At 35.2% G+C, this 23,047-nt stretch overlaps 1 long non-coding RNA gene and 2 pseudogenes across 1 annotated transcript; all 3 read left to right on the top strand.

Moving 5' to 3' along the window:
* Window positions 1-6,994: 6,994 nt before the first annotated feature.
* On the top strand, window positions 6,995-10,961 carry LOC139783239 (UBX domain-containing protein 7-like; annotated as a pseudogene).
* A 1,173-nt stretch (window positions 10,962-12,134) lies between these two features.
* On the top strand, window positions 12,135-14,004 carry LOC139783237 (uncharacterized). Its single transcript, XR_011721177.1, has 5 exons — window positions 12,135-12,390; window positions 12,720-12,821; window positions 13,067-13,153; window positions 13,299-13,376; window positions 13,785-14,004. It is a non-coding gene; the product is annotated as an uncharacterized lncRNA (long non-coding RNA).
* Window positions 14,005-15,699: 1,695 nt separating this feature from the next.
* LOC139783244 (uncharacterized) lies at window positions 15,700-19,033 on the top strand (annotated as a pseudogene).
* The last annotated feature ends 4,014 nt before the right edge of the window (window positions 19,034-23,047 follow it).

Below are 23,047 nucleotides of genomic sequence, written 5' to 3'. Positions count from 1 at the left end.
AGCTTTTGCAATAGAAAAACTTGTCTGTTTCTGTCCGCATTCTGTACGCATCAGATGCTGACGGTATCTATCCGTAATTGCGGATACCGCATCCATCTGCATCTGTACGCAATGTCGACCTACAAGAATTTGTCTGCAGCTACGAATACGAATCCTGTCTGTTTCTGTCCGCATTCTGTACGCATCAGATGCTGACGGTATCTATCCGTAATTGCGGATACCGCATCCATCTGCATCTGTACGCAATGTCGACCTACAGGAATTTGTCTGCAACTACGGATACGAATCCTGTATGTTTCTGTCCGCATTCTGTACGCATCAGATGCTGACGGTATCTATCCGTGATTGCGGATACCGCATCCATCTGCATCTATACGCAATGTCGACCTATAGGAATTTGTCTGCAACTACGGATACGAATCCTGTATGTTTCTATCCGCAGTCTGTACGCATCAGATGCTGACGGTATCTATCCGTAATTGCGGATACCGCATTCATCTGCATCTGTACGCAATGCCGACCTATAGGAATTTGTCTGCAACTACAGATACGAATCCTGTATGTTTCTGTCCGCATTCTGTACGCATCAAATGCTGACGGTATCTATCCGTAATTGCGGATACCGCAACCATCTGCATCTTCGCGACGACGCCGCTAGGCGGCGCATGATGGAAAGCGTTTCTCACATTTAAAATACAACCAGCCATAATATATAAGCAGGCGTTCTGTCAGGCGACAACCAGAAAAATTACAGTGTCGTAACTAAAGGAATCCCTTCTCCTGGCGTTTAAAGGTTGAATCTACCTGATAACTACAAACCTCCCACAATGTACATGTATTTGCAGTAATAAGAAATGAATAAAATGCATTTGCAGTTAGAAACGGATAGAGCGGGCAAATCATAATTGCATGCAAATGCAGATAGATATCCTGCCTGGTTTTGCAATCAGATGCGGATAGACATTCAAAATTGGCTACGTATAAAAACGGATAGGATTCATAATTCGTCTGCGCATAGGTTCAGATAGAAGTTCCGTTCCGTTAGGAATCAGTTAGATGCAGTTAGCCTTCCTCACCGTATTTGCGTACACAGTCTTATAGAATCTGCAACACTTTTCATCTGCTTCTATCCGTAATTGCAGGGAAAGAAAAGCATAGTAAAACAGTCAGAAACGGATAGAATGCACGTTCTATCCGTTTCTAACGGTAATTTTTACCAGGGTAGCACTTCTAGTCAGCAGCCATGTCCTAGTCAGAAGAAAAGTACCAGGAGAGAAAGAGGATTGAGGCAGAACTATAGCAGTAATAGTGAAGAGAGTACTTCTTCAACCAAACATGCAGCTACTATAATTTAATAATGTTGCTGTCTAAAATATGCGTAGGATGACATCTTAGGGTGCATTCGGGGAGCACGCTATTAGCACAATTATCGTCCAAAACTGTTCGAGGAGACGCTTTGTGGCGCTGTGATATACGATGATGACGTCACTGTAAAGGCAGCGTGACGTCATCACTCGCGCTATTTTCGCTATTATTTTCGAGGTGAGGCACGAAATGCTATTGGCACTTAGGCTGCGTTCGGGAAGCGCGCTATCGCTATCGCGCTATTGGCTCCTCGAACGAAGTTCATAGCGTTTGCGTTTATAGCGTTAATAGCGTCTCCCCGAATGCACCCCTAGTAAACACAACGTTACATGTAAAGTACATATTAGTTAAAATTTCCTATTCAACAATATAACTTAACATGTAACAATGTAATGTAACACTTATGTTATATAATAGTTACATTGTTGAGTAGGAAATTACAACTATCATTTACATTACATGTAACATTGTGTTTACTGGAATATATCTCTTTTTGTACTAAAACCTATATATATTATTTTATTCCTTTTATTTAGTTATTGCAACATAGTCAGAGGTTGTATTAAATTTTTGAGAAGATTTAATGAAGTTTTATTGTAATATGTTCAGTTATTTTATTTGTTTGAGAAGATTTATTGTAACAAAAGTTTTATTTGTTCAGATACAGTATAGTTATTTTGAAATACTTTAGAAATTTATGCTGTGAGGTACTTAGCATGTTATTCCTATGAGTCAAACTGTCTGTCATCTCATTACCACAGTAGATTTATTCTGACATTAGATGCAATCATTTAAATTTCTGAAGCCTTAATGCTAGTCTACAATCTTGCTTTAAGAAAATATTTTAGCTCTAAGCTGTAAATTGTAATCAATCACAGTCGATTCTCCTTACATTTGACTGTGGTCACAGCTTATGGATTAGAGCTAAAATATTTTTTTAAAACAAGATTGTAAATTAGTACTTATATTTGTTTTAAATTTAGTGTTTGCCTATGTTTATCACGGTTCATTAAAAGTAAAAAATATTTTTTTTTTCTGTTCATTATGGCATTTCTTATAAAATATTCAAATAGATATGCATGCTTCGTACAGAAATTTGATTCCTTTTTTCCTATAGGTTTTCTTGTATAAACCAAAACTGGTTTGTCAATTTTTATTATTTTTGTTTACTCTACTAATTTTTAAGAGCTCTTGTATACATTTTTTATTTTTAACATGTTTTTTACATGTTTTCTCTGTGGTCATTTCAGTTAGTTTCATTGATCTCATTATAGTCAAATGTATAAATGTATGCATATTTTCAATTGTAGTCGTTAAAAATGTTCTTTATGTGATCATTAAAATTGATGTTAATCTCAAAATTGATTTTCTGTACACAATCCTCTTGATTCAAGCAGGCAATGATGCCACGAAGATTATAATTCGACTGAATTCTAAAGGTATTTTATCATATTTTATTCACATACATGGCCGGTTGTTCTGTTTATTGATGTTATCAGGAGGGAAGGAAAAAGGAAAATGAGGGGAGAGGGTGCACTACATTCGATTCGACGTCGATTCGACCTCTTTTCGAAGATGACAAAGTAAACTATGTAATGAGTCTAAATGTCACAATGATGTCTGAATACACGCGTAACCTGATATTTGCTATGGGTTCAAAATATATGCAGATCGAAATTTCATCGAAATTCCATCGATATCGAAAACACATCGATTTCAGGGACAAAATCACATCGAATCGATGTGCTCGATCGATGTCTTTCATCGACGTCGATTCGACGTCTAGTCGATCAATCATTTCTCACTGGGTAACTTGACCAACGTGAAACTTTATCTAAACTCTGAATTTTATCCGTACGACGACTTGAATCCGGATTTTGGCAAAAATCGATACGCCGTCCTTTTCGATATGTATGCGCGTTTTCGTAAAGCTTATTACGGATACGATTCCAGTGATACGCTTTGCAGCTTGTATACATTCCTGATGGAAGGACCTTTTGTTGTCATCGATTGCTCGCGACAAAACGAATCTGTCAAGAGCGCCACCGTGGATGTGCGAATAGAATTTGACTGCAAAGAGAATGTACCGGCAAATACTACCGCCTATTGTCTCATTTTGCATGATCGCGTAATCAAATACTGTCCATTGTCGAACGTAGTGCGCAAAATCATGTAAATTGCAATATCAGCGGGTATTGCGATATAAGATACACTGATGTACCGCGATAAGATACAGATTGCTCCGTCGTTTCGTCATGATCGTACCAACGTTTGTCGATCTGCAAGGCTTCACCGTCGGGATGAAATTTGTCGTAAAGGAGGTGGCGGTTCTGAGAAACGGGACCGTTTTGGCGCATTACATTTTTACATGTCCCATGCCATAGAGTCTCCTCACGAAATCCGACAAATCATGCGCTTCTTGGTTGATTGCAAATCACCATGGACTACGATGGGAGAACGGAAACGTGCCATACAGCATGGCGAAACATCTAATTACATCGGCCGTGCTTGGAGAGGGCGACGAGATGTCGACTCTTGTGTACGTCAAGGGATGCCAGAAACGAGAATGGCTGGTGGATCTACTTGAGAATAAAGCGAGAAAAAATCTAAACATTGAGACTTTGGATGCCGATTACGAAGATATCGAATCTTTAAATAATCTAGATGTTACTAATACTATTAGATGTGAAAAACATGTTAAGAATTGCGCATTACAAAATGTATTAAAAATATGTAACTGGTGGTCGCGACACCAGAAAAAATTATGATTTTTTTAAATAAACTATATATATGTATATATAAAATGTTTTATTTCCTTTTCCCACATAGTTTGTAATATAATATAGATGTTTTAGTTGTTTAAAAGCTATTCAAAAGCTGTTTTAGCTGTTCAAAAGCTGTTTTTAGTTGTTTGATAGTTGTTTGATAGCTGTTTTAGTTGTTTTTAGTTGTTTGATAGCTGTTTGATAGTGTTTTTAGTTGTTTTTAGTTGTTTTTAAAGATGTTTTTAGTTGTTTGATAGTTGTTTGATAGCTGTTTTTAAAGCTGTTTTAGTTGTTTTTTAGTTGTTTGATAGCTGTTTGATAGTTGTTTTTAGTTGTTTTTAAAGATGTTTTAGTTGTTTGATAGCTGTTTTTAAAGATGTTTTAGTTGTTTGATAGCTGTTTTTAGTTGTTTTTAGTTGTTTGATAGTTGTTTGATAGCTGTTTTTAAAGCTGTTTTAGTTGTTTTTAGCTGTTTTTAGTTGTTTGATAGCTGTTTTTAGTTGTTGTTTAATAGCTGTTTTTAGTTGTTTAAAGTCTATTCAAAAGCTGTTTTAGCTGTTCAAAAGCTGTTTTTAGTTGTTTGATAGTTGTTTGATAGCTGTTTTTAGTTGTTTTTTAGTTGTTTGATAGCTGTTTGATAGTTGTTTTTAGTTGTTTTTAAAGATGTTTTAGTTGTTTGATAGCTGTTTTTAAAGATGTTTTAGTTGTTTGATAGCTGTTTTTAGTTGTTGTTTGATAGCTGTTTTTAGTTGTTTAAAGTCTATTCAAAAGCTGTTTTAGCTGTTCAAAAGCTGTTTTTAGTTGTTTGATAGTTGTTTGATAGCTGTTTTTAGTTGTTTGATAGTTGTTTGATAGCTGTTTTTAGTTGTTTGATAGCTGTTTTAGTAGTTTGATAGCTGTTTGATAGTTGTTTTTAAAGATGTTTTAAAGAAGTTTGATGGCTGTTCAATAGCTGTCTTTTTTCTTGCGAGGATTATTTTCGCATAACATAATATGCCAAATTTAAACGATTTGTAGCCATTTTACGCCAAAATTGTATCGCCGATAAATGTAATGCAGTTAGAATCTTGCGTGAATTTTATGATAAAAATTCGATTATTGATTGCGAACTGTTGGCGTATGCTGCAGATAATATTATACACGATGCATTACATGAGAAATAAATGTATATTAAAATGCATATCACTGTATCTAAAATTATCTTTCCTTCTGTCTAGCGTTCCCTTGTCTACCGTCAGCGGTTTAGAATTACAGATCGGTAACTCTCGATAAGAATGCGCGTTCCGCATTTGTCGCGCGATCATTAAACGTTTTCTTATCTGTCTCGTATAAATTATTAAATATTCTTCCTCTTATTTCCAATAAATAAATCACTTAAAATAATATAAAAATGATCTAACTATAATGGGTGACGGGAGCGCGAGAGACCGCGCGCGAGGGAGAGAGAGATAACGAGACCGTGAAGACGCGCGCGAACGGGGGACGGGGGCGCGAGAGAACATCTACGAGGGGGAGATAACGCGAGCGGGAGCGTGCCGTGTGACGTCACGCGGACCGGCGCGGCCGTTGCACGCGGACTCCGCGGCGCGGCGAAAACGCGAACGCGGTCACCCCTCCCCGCGGCGCGGCGAAAACGCGAACGCGGTCGCCCCTCCCCCGCGGCGCCCAAAACGCGGTTCCCCCCCTCTCCCGCCCGCGGCGCGGCAAACAACGCGGTTCCCTCCTCCCTCTCCCCGCGGCGCCCGAAAACGCGGTTCCCCCCCTCCCCCGCCCGCGGCGCAGCAAACAACGCGGTATACCCCCCCCCGCGGTATACCCCCCCGACTCCTCCCCCCCGCGGTATACCCCCCCCGCGGCGCCCGAAAACGGGTCACGATAACGAGATCCTGTCGATTATCACACACACACACACGCACGCACACATGGTGACACACACACGCATGCACGCACACAGAGTGATTTAGGACTAACGTAGCTTACCTACTCTTATCTATACCTATAACCTAGCTATTGCCCCTGTGCCGGCAGGATTCCGTCGATTCCCGCCTAAATTAACGGTTAGACGTGCATATATCTACGCGCCACGCGGTGTACGTTACTGGACTCCCCACTTTTTCATCGGCGGGCGACGATCGCGCGAGCTAAGTGAGAGCGACAAGGAGGGAGTAATATTCCCCCTCTCGCTCGGCATTGCCGAGCGCTGCCGACACACCGATAGACCAAGCGTTACTCTGTGTGCGTAGTGGAGGGGGAAATTCGCTGCATCCAGCCTATCCAACTTTCCATCACTGACACGAAGTCGGACGTCGGCGGTCGGACATAGGCTCGTGCGTGTCTCCACTAGTTCGGACGTGTTTTGTCCGGAAGGAAAATTTTTTTAAAGTATTGCGACTGTTATTGTCTGCATTGTGTTATCATTATCAGTACCGTGTATCGACGCCTTTCGAGGCCTACAACTTTTTTTACGACGCCGTTAGCGGCTTATACGACGAGTGGTTCGCCCTGGCCATTACTTGAGCAGTATTGCTTTCCGGCCATAATTAAAAAAAGAAGAAGAAGAAGAAGTCGGCGGTCGGACATCTTGTCAATGTGCACGTTAACAACGAGTGATCGCGACACGAGTTATTTTCCTTCAGTGTTCAAAGTCAACGATCGGCATTTATCTTGCGCGGTATCGCCGCCCAATCATCCAAGTGATCGAGGTGACGGGTAAGTGTTACATCGTCCGTGCGTCAGCGCGAGAATTATTGTTCAGGTTAAATAGCGCGACTCAGACAGCATCGCGAATACGAGTGCCACAGTGCTTTTCTTCGAGTCCGTGTGTGAATCGTGACAATGCCGAGGGTGTAAATGTTAGGCACATTATGCTGTTCCGACGTACCCGAGCGTTTTTCATGTTTGTGTCCTCTGGTTTAGGCGAGAGTGAGGCGACGGCCCAGCAGTACCTGACGTTGGCCGATGGAAACGTGGAGATGGCAATTAGCTTGATGTTCGAGGGTGGCAGACCGCCGGAGACCGAGAACGCGGATCCCGAGCCGCCCGTGAGGGCTCCTATATTACCCACGCGTGAGACGCTAGTGCCTCCGGAGCCGATATTGTTCATTGCCACAATTGTCGAACAACGTGTATGACAGATTCCGTGATTTTGCGGCAGAAACCCGTACGCATTTTGTCCTAAAACTTATATCAATTAGAATATGTATACGTACTGGACAATTAAGAATAGGTGTATTATGTGGGATGATTGCATGGATGGTATGAGGATGTTAAGTTTTTAAACCAAGTTTCTTCAAATCTACTTCTTGGCATGTAAGTTGAAGTTAATAAGTTATTATTGTTATTATACATGCTGGTAATTAATGTAGGACGACAAGAGGAAGAGATGACTCGCAGAGTAACTGGCACAAAGCACATATCTCAAAAGAAAACGAAGCGACTGGAAGATCTATTTAGACCACCATGCGATATTTTCTTCTTAGGCTCCTTCATGGAAGCACGGGACCACGCAAAAACTTTAAATCGTTGGCTGCTCGTCAATGTTCAGGATCCACAGGAATTTTGTTGTCAGATTCTCAATAGAGACGTGTGGTCCAACGAGCATATCCAAGAAATTGTGAAGGATCACTTTATCTTGTGGCAAGTATGTCATGTCACCTGAATATCATGTCACTTTCTATAGTTGACGTTCTGATTCATCGAGTTACATTTGTTGCTTTTAATTTTAGGTCTTGTCTAACACTTCGGACGGGAAACGTTATATAGATTTTTACAAAGTGATGGCATATCCTTATTTGGTGATTGCAGATCCTAGAACGGGAGAATGTATGAAAACTTACAAAAATATTACTGTGGACAGTCTGATATCTGATTTAAATGATGCATTAAACACACATGCATCTCCCGAAAGTTCACAAGTTACATCTGACTCTTCCAAGGATTGGAATAGTTTTCCTACGAAAACGCCGCCAAAACGAAATAATATAGCTGATCAAATAAAATTATAAAGTTTTAGTATTTAAATTTTACATTTTAAAATATGGTTTAGCGTAATGCAAAAAGAAACCAAAAATCTTTAATTTTAGTGTTATATGTAGATAATCGCGTTAGCAAAATATTAAGTATTATTTCGGATAGGTATTATTCTCGTAAGAAAAGTTTCATATTAGGAAATAAGAACCTTTAGTTAAGTGTATGTCACACGCAATCAATTTTACAGTGACCGTTGAACGCCTATTTTTCTTTCGTCTTACGTTTTTCAGCTAATGCACAACGAGCTGATATACTTACATTTAGAATTACTCACATTTAGATTATCGGAGCATTTAAAACGTGTCTGGAGGAGCAGCTTATTTGTTTACTTTTCTAAACGCGAGATGCATTCTAACAAAATTTATAAAGTCTATTTTAATTATCTTTTATCCGAAATATCGAGATTACTGTCTGTCATAACTTACAAGATAATTGCATGTTCGCACTGTAAAAATTGTTTGTCTTAATGTATTATTCAATTGAAAATGTATTCACGAGATGTTTGAACGATTGCAGTGTTCTCGAATTTTAAATCACGCTTAATTTGTAAGTACATTTTTCTGTACAAACGATAACTTACGAGTGAGGACTCAGATTTTTAAATCTTTCCAACAAGTCGTGTGACTATAATACATTTTCCTATCCTTTTGTTCTAAATAAGCGTCATTAGATACACGACATGTAAAAAATGCATACTTTCCTATTTCTTTTTTGTTTACTTATGTGCAATCCTTTTTAAGAAAACGATTATTTTCGATAGTTTTAAATATGTACTTCATATGTACTCAAATCACTATGTGATTTAAAGTTCGAGAACACTGCAATATTCTATAAGGAAATCATATGTGACATAAAACAGGCAGTAATCTATTATTCTATAGCAATTCTCTCTATCACGTATGACACTCGAAGTAACAAGCATTAAACTGGGCGTTATCCAATGCTATGTATGTGTTACCGCAATGTCCTTTTATTTTTATTTTTTTTATTTTTTATTATCGTGCTCGGCGTCAGCGCAACGTTTATCGCATAATAGTGCGGGAAAACTGACTGTTTTCGTGGAAACGAATGACCGACCGTGCGTTCTATATCATTATTTCCCTTTTATGAACGGGAGAAAGAGAGAGGTGTGCTCACTTTGTAACCTTTTTCGCCGCGTTTATTTTTACCGTCGCTGCTTCCGGTAACATCAAGCGCACAAAAAAGGCGAATATTATGTATGTGCGAGCGTACACGTGGGCGAGCTCATCATTCTACAAATATGTTTCAACCCGCAATTAAGAGCCGACAATAAGAAACCACTAGGCTTTCCCCCGATGCCGCTATTGTTATAACCGGTATATTAATACATTTTTAATTGTAGCGCGATAGAAAACATACGGTCTCGGGCGGAGGAGGGAAAAACCAAGTGTTCCTTCATAAAAATTCTAATAGCGCCTTTTCTAACGTTCTTTTTTTCCTTCTTGAACAAGACCATCCTTGTTGCATAATTAAATATTTTCCCCACGTAAAAGTATACTTTGTTTCGACATATCTGTGTAACGTAAAAAAAAGGACTTAGTCACTTGTGAAAAACCGAGACCGTATGTTTCCTGTGGTAATCAGCAACATTACATTTATTGCTGTTATTTTTTTACAAAAAGTGTTAAAGTTTAAAAGTATTTTATTGTATGTACCTCTATTTTTGTACGGTGTACAAAATGTTTTTCACAACACCTCCACGGAAAAATGTTCGACTTCCATCCCTGTAGAGAGAGGCGAAAGTGGCCAATTTCACGCCAGGGCTTACTTTCCGCCCGCTATACCGGGTGAAAAGTATAAATTTTCTTCCCTAGGGAGGAAAGTAAGCCCTGGCGTGAAATTGGCCACTCTCGCTCCTTTCTACAGGCATGGAAGTCGAACATTTCCGTAAAGGTGTTGTGAAAAATATCGTGTGCACCTCGGGTCGAAAGCTTTTTCAGACTCGTGTAATATGTATTTTTATTTTTACTGATTGTATTTTTTTTTAAGTGAAACTTCTTTAGGCACGGTAGTGAATTCGATTCGCGACACAAAATCACAAATTTCGCGACACGAAAAGTGTAACGAAAATTCGACCAATAGGTGTACGGCGTTGGCGAGACGGTCCTTCTTCTGGCACGGTAGTAAGTTCGATTATGCGATACGGAAAAGCGACACGAATTTCGCGACACGAAAAGTGTAACGAAAATTTGACCAATAGGCGTACGGCGTTGGCGAGATGGTCCTTCTTCTGGCACGGTAGTAAGTTCGATTATGCGACACGGAAAAGCGACACGAAAAGTGTAACGAAAATTCGACCAATAGGCGTACGTACGGCATTGGCGAGACGGCTCCTTCTTTTGGCACAATAGTAACTTCGATTATGCGACACGGAAAAGCGACACGAATCTCGCGACACGAAAAGTGTAACGAAAATTTGACCAATAGGCGTACGGCGTTCGCAAGACGGTCCTTTATTGTTGTTTCATATCTAGTTTCTAGTTATATTATATTTTATATTTGGAATTATATATGCCCATATATAATGATATATGGACCCATATATATTTTATATAAAGCCAAATATATTTTATATAAAGCCAAATTTCATATATAATCACATATAATTTATATATATTTATATATATATATATGCAAATTGATTACTTCAAGGACATATTTTAATAATGGTTATATGCGATGCGTAATTGGTTATTGATTCGTGTATTTTGATTGTACTCAATATATGATTACTAGTAACGGATATATGCATAAAAAAATATATAATGATTATTTTAGGGACTTTCAGATGTATATTGATTACCTACTTTGGGGACTTTTAGATGTATATTGATTACTTTGGGGACTTTTAGATGTATATTGATTACTTTGGGGACTGTTAGATATATATTGATTACTTTGGGGACTTTAGATGTATAGTTGGAACACCTTATGATTAGTTCTTAAAGTAATCATTGTGTACATAAATTGTCCTCAAAATAATTGTTATACATACAATTTGTGTGTGTGTGTGTGTGTGTGTGTGTGTGTGTGTGTGTGTGTGTGTGTGTGTGTGTGTGTGTGTGTGTGCGTGCGTGTGAACGTGTGTATGATAATATAATATAATAAATGTATAATAACTAAATATTATTATCATTACACTATTTTACACATCCATTTTTTAAAATAATATATAGACAAAATAATAGTTAATTTTACTGTCAACTACAAATTGACGCTAGTTTTTATTACTATAAATTTTGTGCAGGATATTTTTGTATTTTTTATGTATTATTTTTAATGAAAATATATTTTTATCGTTTATTATATTAATTCTTACTATCTCTTACTAATAAAATAAATAATAGTTTATACTATTCTTTTATTATTTATTATTTTTTACTATTAAACATTACATATATACACATACATATATTTCTAATAAAATTAATAGCTGTCAAAATAACATAGCTGCATATGTATAGCATAAGACTGTTTAAACTAATGAACGTTCAATATGAACCACTTAAGCCGTTATTCATAGTCGGATCTTAATTCAAGATTCTTATTTCAAGATTCTTATTTCAAGATTGTTTTAAGTAATGTCTTAAGGTGAAATTTCATGAGCAGTGAAAAGCAGCAGCAGATCGTACTGATTGGCTATAAAATAGAGAAGTTCTAGAAACTCGAGAACTTCTCTATTTTGTAGCAAATCAGTACGATCTGCTGCTGCTTTTCACTGCCCATGAAATTTCACGTTTAAGATGCTAATACTGACATTTTATTGGTTGGACGATGTCTCAAGTCTGCCTCTGACCATACTTAAAACGATCTTAAATATACGAATCGACTATGAATACCGACCTTAATTTACAATGCATGCTCATTGGTCTGAACATTCTCATGCTATGCATATGCATCTATGTCATTTTGTATTTGATGACTGTAAAGCGCGGCAACGTATACGTGGAAATCAAAGATTAGGTAGACGTTATTAGTATGTAAACGTAACGTTTCGTTGTTTGACGGAATAAAGGGTGCATTCGTTTACACAGGGCTGCGTGCAGAAACATCACCCGAGCGCTGAAAATTTATAGTGCACGTAACATATGCTGTAGGATTTTTAGCACTTGGGTGATGTTTCTGCACGCAGCCTTGCGTAAACAAATGCACCCAAATATTGAATATTGAATCAAGTTTCTCTGCGTTTTTTGTATTTAGATAAGCTGAGGTAAGAAAGTTTAATTTAGGTTAGGTAATGATAGTCTTCAATGTGCATACAAAGTTTGTTGTATTTAAGGTAAATGTATGTACCAATGCCCGGACACGTACCTGTGTCTGGACATTTTTATCATTTTAGTTCTTAAATAAGTTATAATGCAAATTCGAATCGAAGAATCATAAATAAAAGTATTTTTTTCGTATTATAGTTTTGTCTTTAATTTTAATTCGCGTTATACTTACTTAAAAACTGAAATAATAAAGGTGTCCAGACATCGGTCTTAAGCGTCCCGGCATTGGTACATTTACCTTAAGCAAATTCACTGTTTTTTTTTATAGAAAACATGGCAAAAATACATTATTTCTTAATAAAAAGAAATCGAAAGCACTATGTGTGCACAAACAGAAAAAAGAAACATGACGTTATAATAGCTAAGCATGGTACGTATATTCTAACTTAAACACAATTGTCACAGCTGCGGTTCATTTGATGCTACAAACACTTTGAAGCATCCTTCTTCTGCTTCTTTCTTTATTGAGAGAAAGGAGAAAAGAAGTGCTTCGAAGCATTTGTAGTGTTGAGTGGAATGTATCTTTTATTGTAACCAGTAATTTTTTATAAGTGCAAAAATGTAATTTAATTTTTTAAACATATAAATGTTATCAATATTTTCATTCTTTTTCAGGAAACTATGGTGTACTTAAAAATATTGCGAATAATTTAAATATGAATATTCCTTACATTTATTTGACGAAAGTTATCAGAAAAACGAGTAAGAAAATGAATAATACAGAGTAATAAATCTATTATAAAACTATTAGAGTACTATTACGAATAAGTCTTAACTTTAATGTATATTTTTAAATGTGTCTAATATTTGTAAAACTACTAACTATGTAATATTTTCTCAAAATTAGATCAAGTAACGCACTTCAGAGAACGTCAGATTCCAACCATAATAGAAAATAAAATATTATCGAACTTTTATATAAAAGGTATCTACATATTAATTTTTAATTCTATAAATTTTACATACTTATTATAATACTGTTTTGTATTTTTTTTTACATACTATTTTATTAATTTAGAGATAGTTATTGGGTTATCATTAATAAATTGTTTAATTTAATAAGTTAAAAATAATTAGAGAAATAAACTATATTGTCTATTGATTAAATATTATTATAATGTAAAACTTAATAATTTTTTATTTTTTTACTTTACTTTTTTCTAATTTGTTTTAGAAAAAATGAGTTAATCACTAGATATAATTCCAAATGCTTAAATTTGATATTGGATTTTCATTTTATTATCTATTGTTTATTAAACATTAAAATTCTTTGCTGATTGCTGATTTGATTATTAGGGTATACTATTGAAATTTTTTAAATTATTAATTACAGTTGTAAAAAAAGAACTTTATTCAAACGAAAAACGAAAAAAGGAAAATCAAATTCAAGAACTTAATAACAAAAAGAACATAAGTAAGATGAACATAAGAGTGAAAAACGTACAAGAAAGTGAAATTAATTTAGGCGTTATTCTACACAATGATGATACTGGAATAACAAATAATTATAAAAATAAAAATAAAACAAATGAAATTAAGTTATATAATAATCTACAAGATAACTCAGGTATGATGTTCAATTATTGTATTCAAAATATTTTTAAAACATTTTCGACTTCTAAGTTTGTACATTTATCGATTGCATAAATAGAGAAAAGTATGTTTCGCAAAGCAATTGTAGAGATTATAAGATACAACAAAAATAGAAATAAAGATGGAAAATGAAAATAAAGTAAATTTCAAGATTGTTCTATAAAATTATGAAAGTAGAAATACTAATAATCATAAGTTTTGAAAAGATAATAAATTAATATTATATAATGAACAGAAATTGGAAGGTACACAGTAAATTTCTAAGTCATAAAAATCCTAGAGCTGAAAGATAAAATATCTATATAATGTTTATATAAAGATATTATTTATTAACAGAAATGAATGAAACTGAAGATAGAAAAATTCTCGACGGACATAACAAAACGCGTGTTTTACAAAATTATAAAGAGAGTGAAAAGAGTAATAAACAGTTTAATAATATACAAGGTAATTTGAAGTCAAAATAAGATAGAAATAAAAATCTGATAGAAGTTTTGGTATTTTTAATTGAAATGTCATGTGACATATACATATTCATTTACCTATCAGTTTTTCCTTTAGTTTCTTATTTTGAAATAATTGATATTTTATTTTAACATCTGCCGCTTTTATAGATCGTTCTCAATTTCTGCTTGCTGCGTTTAATCGCGCATTTTATAAAAACTTGTCATATAATGAAAATTCAAGCAAGCAACTAATATGTAATGACAGAAAAAATAAATCTGAAACAATTACAGAACTGGAAGTATGCAGGTAAATAAAGTTTTCCTAATGTTGCACAATAATAAAATGAAAAATTTTAATTTAATAAAATACGAATAATTTACTAGTTATTTCAGATGTATGCGGCAAATTATGGCAACAAGACACTTTTGAAGACAAGTATGTAAAATATATGTACGACATAGCGCATCACAAATATTTCATAAAGAAATAAAATATATAGTTAAAACTCTTTAATTTAAATAATTTTATCTAAAATAGTTATAATTACAATTTTGTAAATATTTGATTTTTAAATTCAAAATTATATTTAAAAAAAGTACTTTAATTAAAAGTACTTTAATTAAAAAAGTACTTAAATGAAGAATTAATTGTTCATATTAAAATTTTTTTTAAATTGTTTCTTTCTACAAACAGCATTATTTTTCTATTAGAAGAAAACATTTCTCTTTACTATTTCTATAAATATTTATATCAATTAATGTTTCATAAAACCAAAACATCAAAAACTAATAATTAATCTAGTTTTATTTTAACGCTATGCTTTATATTCTTTTTGCCATGTCTTACATATTATTTTATGGTTACGCTTTATTTGCTATTTTTTCTGTGTATTATACATACTATTTGTTTTATAAATTGTTATATTGTTGAAAGTATTACACACATTTTTCTTGGAATAGATTGAAGCAGTATTCAGACAAAACATGTTCCTGAACTTGTTAAGGAATTAGAGATATTTTAATTTTTTATTTCAATTTTTATTTTTGTGACTAATTTGCATCGAAATATATCATGCATTTATTTTTATGCATATATAAAGAATCTATATAAATTATTTATGTTTGATTGCAAGTATCAGTCTGAAAGTAACTCGCCAAATTAACTGTATCGGACAAATCATTAATTTTACAACAAAGTAATTATAACAATGAAGAAATAGGAAACTGTTTGCTAGATTGTAGTAGTATTAATGATACTTCTTTTATAATGGATGAATTGATGCCTTTCAATAATACATATACATTAGAAAATTTTCCTGAAATTGAAGATATTACCCAAAGTTAGTTAATAAGTAAAATTTTGTCATAAAAATTATATATAAGTTTTATTAAAATTTTATTTACACGTATTTACATCTTTACATATTTAATAAAGTTATATATACAGTAATGTTTTATGTTTAGTGGAATTAGGAAATACTATAATAGAAGAACAAGTGGAGAATAATCTGGAGAAAAATAGTGAAAATATCGAAGGTGAGAACTACTTTGAAAATTTTCCTGAAATTGAAGATATTACCCAAAGTTAGTTAATAATAAGTAAAATTTTGTCATAAAAATTATATATAAGTTTTATTAAAATTTTATTTACACGTATTTACATCTTTACATATTTAATAAAGTTATATATACAGTAATGTTTTATGTTTAGTGGAATTAGGAAATACTATAATAGAAGAACAAGTGGAGAATAATCCGGAGAAAAATAGTGAAAATATCGAAGATGAGAACTACTTTGACAAAGATTATAAACCATCAGAAGATTCAGCTAGCTACACAGATTATGAAAGCAATGATGAACTTATAAACGAAAATGAAGCAAGTGCATGTAACAATAGCTTAAACGAATCGACTACTTTTAATTTATCAACAACCGCAAATGCATCGGGTGTATCAGGATGTGATGATGCACAACTTACAATTGATAATTCTCGTAGTGGCACAAAAAATATTACTGTTTTTATTGTAAGTTACCAAAAGCAAAAATTGCAAGACATTTAGAAAGTGTACATCGTAATGAAGAAGATGTTAAGAAATTCGCTGCATTACCGAAAGGATGTCTTGAACGTAAAAAAATAATTGAAACAATACGTCGAAAAGGAGAATTTCAATTTAACACGAACAAAATGTTAAATGATGGCAAGTTACATGTTGTTAGAAGACCGAATATAAAGTTTGACAAAACAGCTAATGAATATGGAGTGTGTATCAAATGTCATGGATTTTTTTCTAAAAATACTTTACGAAATCATGTTCGAAAGTGTGTAAATGTAAAACATTCTAAAAATCGAATAATAACAGTCCTTGGACGAGCAATCCTCGGTAGAATTAATGAAATAGCTTCTCAAACTCTAAAAAAAAGTGATCTTTCCAGTGTTAAGAGAAGATTCTATTACGCGTCTTATAAGATATGACGAATTAATTATTCAATATGGTAACAAACTTTGTATGAAATACAAACCGCAGCATCAACACGATATGGTGCGAAATCGATTACGAACACTTGGACGATTTTTAAAAGCATTAAAAGAAATAAACAATGAAATTACAGATTTTGCCTCACTATATGAACCAAAATATTACGATGACTGTATTAAAGCAGTATATCAAGTAGCTCGATATAATACAGAAACTCAGAAATTTGAGGCTGCTTATACAGCATTTCAGTTAGGTACATTATTAAAAGAAGTTGGAGAATTATGGCGCTCACAGTGTATTAAAAATCATGATCCTGTTAAAAAGGCTCTAGTTGAAGATTTTCTTTCTCTTCGTAAAGAAGATTTTAGCCATTCAGTTAACAAAACAGTAATGGAAACGAGAGCACATATGATACGACAAAAAAAAGAAGTAGCTCCAAGTATAAGCGATATAAAAAAGCTTTACAATTATGTAAACAGTAAGAGACATGAAGCATACAATATTTTGAAGGAAGAATTTTCATATAATGTATGGTTAACTCTGGGTCAATGTACATTAATTTCTATGCAAATATATAACAGAAAACGCGCTGGTGAAATGCAAAGAATACTATTAGAAGATTTTTATAACTATGAAAGTTTAAATGAACAAAGTGATCCAGATCTTTTTAAGTCTCTCTCAAATTCAGCAAAAGCAATTGCACGCAAATATGTACGATTTCAAATTAGAGGAAAATTAGGTCGTCCTGTTCCTGTCTTATTACATTTTGATCTATTAAATTGTATACAATTATTTATACAATGCCGAGATAAAGCTAATGTACATCCAAAAAACCCATACGTTTTTGGTGTAAAAGGTTTCCATAAACAGAGATTTAAATACTTAAGAGCATGCGATCATATGCGACAATTTGCTCATGAATGTGGAGCTGACCATCCTGAAAGATTGCGAGGTACTCTTCTTAGGAAACATATCGCAACCAATTGTCACAAATTAAAGTTAACAGAAGTAGAAGTATCCGAATTAGCAGATTTTATGGGACATAAAGAAAATATACATAAGCAATTCTATAGATTACCTCAAAAAGAGGCTGATATTCTCAATATCACCAAATATCTGGAAGCTGCACTAGGGACAGATATTAACACTCAAAGTGACAGCGATAATGATAGCAATAGTGATGAAAATGATGATTACGATAATGGTACCATTAGTTTAAACAATACTACTGATGATGATAACTTTACTAATAATAATACTAATAGTACTAATGTGCAAGGTACGAATGATATTATCACTATTATATTTTCAAAACTCCATTTTATGTAAAGAGAAAAAAAGTTTATATTTTAATACAGATATATATTTGAAAAGATTATTTTATTTACAGAATCTGATGACAGTTTGATTTCAAAAAGGAAAAGTAAAATTACGAAAAATCCAAAGAAATTACACAACAGTAAGTTCGATGTTTTCATACATGATCAAACTCGAAATCATTAATTTCATTGTACAAGTTACTTTAATTTCAAATATACATTTCTATTGTATATACGTACCATACGTAATAATGTACCATAAATTTTGTTTTGTTTAAAAAAATTGCTTATTTAACAACCTTCATCTTTTTAATTATAGATAATAAAGCAAAAATGAAGTGCAAACGTATACGTTGGCCTGATGAACAGAAAAATATAGTGCTAAAAGCATTTAATAGATACTTATATACTAATAAATGTCCCACTCCTAAGGAAATTGCAGCTCTAATAGCAGCTAATCCTTGTTTACAAACACGAACGATAAGTCAAGTCAAAACCTGGTTTAACAATCAACAGAAAGATTTACGTTCTAAAAACACGAACGATAAGTCAAGTAAAAACCTGGTTTAACAATCAACAGAAAGATTTACGTTCTAAATTTTGAGATTATCTTGTTTTTATTGTCTCTAGAGAGATATTTATAAAATGTTTAAAAATTTTTAGGCACTTAAACACTATATTCAAAAATGTTTCTTGAATTTACATGAAAGATAAAAAATATTTTGTTATTTTTATTTTTTTTTCATATTGACAGTAAAAATATAATAGTATTTATTTATAACATATATTCTAACAACAAGAAATTATATATTTCACTTAATTTAAAAAACAATTACAAATATATAAGGCGTATATAGAAAATGTAATGAGTAAAATATGAATAAATTGCGTTAATTGATGTCAGATTGTGATGTACTTTTCTGTCCTAAATTTATATGTCTGTTATTACATGCATGCATTCGTTATTACTTATATTGACAAAGTTGCTTGTTAATCAATTTATTAAATAGAGAAGTTAGCTCATTGACACTTGCCTAAATATTATCTTATTAAATATAAACCAATTTATTAGTAGCTTATCAATAGTTCTTATGATTAAATAACTTGTAATAATTATTTTTTAATTCTACATGTAATGTTTGTTTTAAGACTGTCGTTTGGAATAAACAATATGTCTTACATTTCTTTATAATAAAACTATGAGATTGTTAAGATACTGCAAAATTAAAAACATTGAAACCAACCAGGGTAACATTAAGATTAAGAAACTAAGACTAAAAAATAACTACGTATTTTCTATTACTGTTAATATTTTCCACGTGTTTACGTAGATTATATACATATATTTATAGATTATCTTGTTTATATATATATACACGTATAAATACACGTATATATACAAATTTTATGCATAACGATTATTTTGAGGACAATTTGTAGACGCTGTGACGTTGCAGTTTCGCTGCAGCGTTGCAGCGCCCCGCCGCCGTCACAAGGCGCGGGTTTCGCGACCTTTTCACGCCCGAGGACGGTTCAACGAATCGATGCGAGATCTCCAGGGGCATATTAGTCATTGCGTTACGATATACTGATCCCTTTTATTTTGTATTATTGCGTGGCGCCTCACCGAGCTGAGACTGGAGTTCCTGAGAGGATACAGAGGAAGCGGACGCGGAGTCGACGAGAAGGATAACGGCGAGAGCTCGGACGATGGAAAGCGGATCGAAGCGACCCGCGGGCCGCCGAAAGCGACGGAGCGCAGGAACACGCGCGCGGCGCGTGACACAGCGGCGGGCGGACCCATAATGGCAAGGCCCCGGGACGCCGGGGCAAAAATCAGCCCATCTGTCCTCCTCACCCTGCTGACCGGATTCCGGGATGGATGGCCACCATTCCCGAACCGGTGCGGGAAGGAACACGGAGGCAGACACGTCCCGTCTGCCGCCGGGAAGAATCCCGGAAAATTTGCCGCGCGAGCGAAGGGCCGTTTAGCGCCCTGCGGAAAGCCGTAATTCACGGCCCTACGCACGAATCCGCCGCGAGCCTGCAAGCTCACCCCTCATTGGTCCGCGCTCCAACGTCGCGGGGCCGCGTACGCCCGGGGTGGGGTGCGCTATCGATTCCGCCATCGAGCGAAATTTCGGGAGCATTCGTAAATCGTCCTCGGTGATCGACGCACGTCGAAAGTCAAGTCGCGGTATCACGTTAAGTCGCATTTTGGGAGCTGAGTACGACGTCCGGCTGCTCTCGTTACGACCCTTGGGACGACGGCGAGGACCCTCGGGAGAAAATCTGCCTACGGTGAGGTTGCCTCGGTAACGTTTTATGTAAAGCCACGACACCGCTCCCCGGGTCGCGCTCTCGCTCGGGAAAATTCGCGATAATTAGCGTATTCGCCGACAAGGCGTATTTAGCGATCGATAGCGAGAGCGAGGGGCACCGGAATGGTCTCGTGGCCGTGGGATCGCGATCGAAATCTACGAACCTCTGGAGATCGCGGTAGGCGCGTCGATGACGACGTTCGATATCGCGAATACGCCATTTCTCGCGCCCTTCACGTTCACGACCGCGTGTCTCGTTATGCGTAGTATTGCGCCCGGTCGAATCGTAGATTCTGCACGCGATATTAATGGCGTCAGAGGGATATTCGCGTTGGTTTAATTGCGTTACTTACGATTCGCGTTTGGGCATTTAGACTATCCTCGCGATATCGGCTGCGTTGAGATATTATTCGCGGTAGGATGTGGTTCGCCTTAAGATACCATCCGCGTCGACCTAAGGTTGCGTCTCGTTATTACTCGCGGTAATTCCGTAATCTTTCTCGCGTTAATTCGAGTATTTCGCGTTATGCCGAGTGTCTCGGCGCATCATTTTTCGCGTTGGACGATTGCTGACGATCGCGGGTGTTGCGTTCGATCAGAATCACTTGCGTATTCTCAGTTTCTTGCGTTAGGATAAATCGGTCATTTCGCGTTAGTTATAGTATTGGTCGCGGTAATTCCGTATATTTTCTCGCGTTAGTTTAGTATTTCGCGTTACGTCAAGCGCCCCGGCGCCTTATTCTTCGCGTGAGGATATCCCTGGCGATATCACATGTTGCGTTCGTTCCTTCTTGCGTTGGGACGTTACTCGCGTCGCGTTCGGGCGTTAGGTTAAGATTATCTTTGCGTTAGTTTAAGATTATCCCCTGCGTTAGATTGAGATTATTACTTGCGTTAGAGTAAGATTCTTATGGCGACAGAATCCCGGCACGGGTTTGGGAACTTGCGTTCACGCGCTCCAAGCGTGGCGCATTATTATTTCGCGGTATTTCGCGCTATTATTTCGCGTTTATTTCCGTTATGTCGTAGTCAGTCGTAATTTGTACCGATATTCTATGTTATTTGTCCGCGAACTTCTCTACTATTATTAGCTGTGAAATTATATGATCTCGATGATTTTGTAAGTTTAGTTTTCCTCACACGTTCTCTTGCTGCGCCTTCCGCGCGTTTACTGAGTTAACGTAATTTTCCGTTTATTTCTGGCGTCCGCGTTATCATATTTTGTATTCGAAATTTGACGCCCGCGTTATCTACCACCTGCTATTTGCTTTTGTTTTGAAAGCCACATTGGCACTTACTGTTCCATCCAGAAATTTCTACCGAATAAATGTTATCTTTTATCTGTTAACCGCTTGGGTTCGTGATCTTGATTATTTTGCGTCACCCCGCCGAATACCGCGCTGCCCTTCATCAACCCCGCCCTGCTATTAGGTCGAGCTAGCCATTCCCTCGCACACCGACTCATTTCGTTTTGCGTCTCGTTTTTGGTTTCTCGCGATTTCGCGGACGCGAATTCACGCGTCTGGCGCCCAACAAGAAAATCGTTTCGTGAAGTGTCGGAGGTGCGAAAGAATCACCGGAGAGGCCTATCATCCCGCTCTCCTTTCCCCTTTTGATCCGGCACACGTCCCGGACCGCTCCGGGAGTGAAAAAGTCGTGACAACGCATTGATTACTTTGGGAACCTTATATTTAGTCCTTACAGTAATCGCTATGCATTTAAAGTTCCCAAAGTAATCAATGCGTCTACAAATTGTCCTCAAAATAATCGTTATGCATAAAATTTGTATATATACGTGTATTTATACGTGTATATATATATAAACAAGATAATCTATAAATATATGTATATAATCTACGTAAACACGTGGAAAATATTAACAGTAATAGAAAATACGTAGTTATTTTTTAGTCTTAGTTTCTTAATCTTAATGTTACCCTGGTTGGTTTCAATGTTTTTAATTTTGCAGTATCTTAACAATCTCATAGTTTTATTATAAAGAAATGTAAGACATATTGTTTATTCCAAACGACAGTCTTAAAACAAACATTACATGTAGAATTAAAAAATAATTATTACAAGTTATTTAATCATAAGAACTATTGATAAGCTACTAATAAATTGGTTTATATTTAATAAGATAATATTTAGGCAAGTGTCAATGAGCTAACTTCTCTATTTAATAAATTGATTAACAAGCAACTTTGTCAATATAAGTAATAACGAATGCATGCATGTAATAACAGACATATAAATTTAGGACAGAAAAGTACATCACAATCTGACATCAATTAACGCAATTTATTCATATTTTACTCATTACATTTTCTATATACGCCTTATATATTTGTAATTGTTTTTTAAATTAAGTGAAATATATAATTTCTTGTTGTTAGAATATATGTTATAAATAAATACTATTATATTTTTACTGTCAAT

Source organism: Temnothorax nylanderi, unplaced genomic scaffold (genome assembly GCF_030848795.1).
Source record: "Temnothorax nylanderi isolate EJ_2023f unplaced genomic scaffold, tnyl_v1.0 TNYL_tig0481_pilon, whole genome shotgun sequence".
NCBI lineage: Eukaryota > Metazoa > Arthropoda > Insecta > Hymenoptera > Formicidae > Temnothorax > Temnothorax nylanderi.
The sequence above is the reverse complement of the archived record's forward strand: the minus strand, read 5'-3'. Positions and strand labels throughout refer to the sequence as shown.